Source organism: Equus quagga, chromosome 9 (genome assembly GCF_021613505.1).
Source record: "Equus quagga isolate Etosha38 chromosome 9, UCLA_HA_Equagga_1.0, whole genome shotgun sequence".
Taxonomy (NCBI): Eukaryota; Metazoa; Chordata; class Mammalia; order Perissodactyla; family Equidae; genus Equus; species Equus quagga.
Window position 1 is genome coordinate 113,314,387 of NC_060275.1, and position 3,599 is coordinate 113,317,985.

The window sequence follows — 3,599 nt, forward strand, 5'->3', positions numbered from 1 at the left end:
CTGAGCCCGGTCCAAACTGCTGACCCATAGTGCCATGAGCGAATAAAGCTTTGTTGTTTTGAACCACTAAGTTTGTGTGGTTTGTGTGTGGCAATGGATAACAAATACAGCATAAACTACCTTGTCCTGATTAACATATGTGTGTGTGAGTGTAGTTGCGCACATCTGTTTAATACAAATATATCAATGTGTGTATGTACAGTGTGTGTATAATATATATATACATATACGCAGACATTGATAATATATTTATCAAAATAATTTTTATGAGCTGACTGGGTCGAGAATGTGATCCAGTTTTTATTTTATAAACAGAGAAGTTCAGATGTTCACTGAAATTTCCCTCATTTCTATCAAGATAATTTTAGCAGATGGCTAGATTAAAGCAGTCCTAAAAAATGGACTTGAGGAAATCATTCTCTAATAGCTGATTCTTCTCTAGACAAATGATATTAAAACCAGATTGTGAGGTTAGAAGATCAGTATCTCTGTTTTTCCCTCTTCGTCCTGACGCATTCCAGAATACACTCTGCAGTCATTGCCAGACGTGATTGAGACCACCTTCAGGGTCAGAAAAGATAGCATCCATTCGCCTCATGGAGTTTAGGATTACATCACTCTTAACTGACGCCGCTGTGATAGTCAGGCTGGACTCATTGGGCTAAAATGCAGGATGGAAACCTACTGATGCTTTTAATATAGAAGGTTTGGCATAAAAAGTTATAGAAACCTTCTAAATTATTTCATCTGAGGAAGAGGGCTGCTTTACAAGAAGGAATCAGAGTTCAGAGTGATTAGAGTCTAGGAAGAATCAGATTGGTTAAAATGGAAAAATTTTAATTAAAAAGGAAACTTGCATGAAACTTGTATGTATTAGTTTTCTATTGCTGCCATAGCAAATGACCACAAACTAAGTGGATTCAAATGACACACATTTATTATCATCCAGTTCTGGAGGCCAGAAGTCCAGCATGGTCTCACTGGGCTACAATCCAGGCACCAACAGGTTGAGTTCTTTTCTGGAGGCACAAAGGGAGAAGCTGTTCCCATGCTCGTTCAGTCATTGGCATCACTCAGTTCATTGTGGTTGCAGGACTGAGGTCCCCATTTCCAGGCTGGCCGTCATCTGGGACCTGCCCTTGCCTCCTAGGGACTTGTCTCAGATCCTCATACATTGTCCCTACCTCTCCATCCTTCTCTTGCTGCTGTCTTTCTGATTCACTCCCCTGCCTTCCTCTTCCAACTCTAAGAACTCATGAAATTAGTTTGCTCCCACTCCAGTAATCAGGGTAATTTTCCCATCTCAAAATACATTACCTTAATTGTGCCTGTAAAGTCCCTTTTGCCATGTAAGGTGACATATTCACAGCTTGCAGGGATCAGGATGTAGACATCTCAGGACCTGTCATTCTGCCCCCTCTCCCCCCACAGCCTACAGGGAGGCTAGGATCATTAGAGGTATAGGTCTCAAGGATCTCGTGATCACTGGGTCTCACTTCCCAGGCTGGGCAGTTTGGGGTGTGAGCTCAAGGAGGGAGCACACTGGAAAATCTGTGTACCTGGGTGATTGCTAGGGCATGTCCTATGTGAGAAAGTATGAAGTTCATATTTAGGCCTTATATTTTTGTCAGTTTGTTTAGAAATATTTCACACTTTTCCATAATACCTTTTATTTATTCTTAAAAAGTATTTTTAACCACCTCATCCTATTTAGGAACTCCTTCATAGATGAAGGCCTAGTGTTCATTTCCCAGCCTTGAGAGATCCACTCCTGAATTGGGGGCTCAGGGGGATCTGAGTCATGAAGTTTGAGTCTCTTCACTGTAGAGGGAGGCGGCCTGAAGGATGTCACACAGCCTCCTTTCCTGACTCTGTGGGGAATGGGCCTGACCCAGAGACATTCTCCTCTTTCACGATGAGCATAGGTGATTAGAGAGGGCTAACAGCAAGGATTCATTCCAGGCTATGTTTTGGATCTCATTCAGAGGCGGGCTGGTATAAAAGGGACTCCAGCAATAAAGCCAAGCTCTTCTTTCTATTGGGCCTGACCCCTCATGACCCAACACAAGTGTTTATCTAATAGCTGTGGGACCGTCATGAGGTATGTGCCCACCCCCCAATTTCTCATACATAAGATAGACCTGACTAGGGAACCGAGTGATGTCATGTGCTTGTGTCCACTGGCCACCAGCTGGGCAGCTCATATGGATGGAAGACCTCAGGGTAGGAGGGAACAGCTCCCCAGTAGCGCTCTGGGCTGACTGTTCTAAGTGGTGGAAGGTTAAGCCTGGGCTCTTGTATTAAACGTCTCTGTCCTCCGTCCTAGAGGGCAGCTAGGCTAGGTCTTGAGTGTTAGACATAATTAGGGGTGTCATGGTGGCCTTTCTGAAGCCAACCTCCCTAATTGCAGTCGCGGTGTCTTTCGTGAGAAGGATGCTCCCAGTTTCCTAGGGCAGGAGTCCAGGAGGTCCCTGTGCTCCCTTGTGGTCACATGGGTCTGGGCTCAGTTGTCCACTTTGAGAGTCCAGGGACTGCTTCTATCAGTTATCATGAAGATTATCAAACTTTGGGGGGTTTGAGCCACGCAGGGAAATTAATAACAGACAGATTTATTAAATCTGAATGCCGATTTGCTAATTTGCCACAGGGGATAGACTGTGCAGGCGTAAGGATGCTTGTATCCAAGGCAACCTCTCCTGGAGAAGCAGCCGTAGCCGGCGGCCGAGAGAGCGGGAGGATTCCGTGGGACGCTGTGTTTACAGCGTGTGTCTGAAAACGAGGCTCTGGTGGTTAGAAGACCGTGTTGTGTTGTTATGGTGGGGTTTGCAGTAAATGATCCTCCTCGGTTTCCATTGCTCCAGACTCCCAGCAGGCTTGTCACGAGAAGGCATTGCCTCATACTCGCTGCAATGTAGTTGAATAAGTAACAGTTTTTAAATTGGATTATCAAGCCACTTTGCTACCAATTATTTCTATATCAATAGCAGGTCATTTGGGGTAAATTAATTTGATCCGTGAGTAATTCACCCATTATTGATTGTTTACTAGATTTAATTCCAGGAAGTAAGTGGCGCACTTCATTGCAACGCTTACAGTGTCTGCAGTGCTGGATCTCAGACCAGCAGCGTTAGCGCGACCCGTGAGTTTGACGGATCTGCACGTTCATGGTCTGCTGAATCAGACTCTCTGAGGGCAGAGTCCAGGAAATGGTCTTAATGAATCTTCTGGGGGATTCTTCTGTGCACAAAAGTGTGAGAACCATGGCTATAAGGGTTAAGAGCATGGATTTAAGAACCAGACTGCCTGGGTTTGTGTTTGGGTATTCTACTGCAGGCTGAATACCCTTGGGAAAATTACTTAACCTCTCTGAGACTCAGGTTTCTCCTCCATAAAATGGGCTTAATACTGACTCTTGCTTTGCAGGGTTGTTGTGAGGATTAACTGAGTCATCACATGCAAAGTGTGTTCTGAACAGCACAGGACAAAGAGGAAGCACGTTCTGAGCGTTTGCTATTATTATTACTTTCACTTCAGGGATGATGGAGTGAGAATATTGGAGGTGTCTGCTTCATTTTCTCCGATTGAATAGCATCTGAATA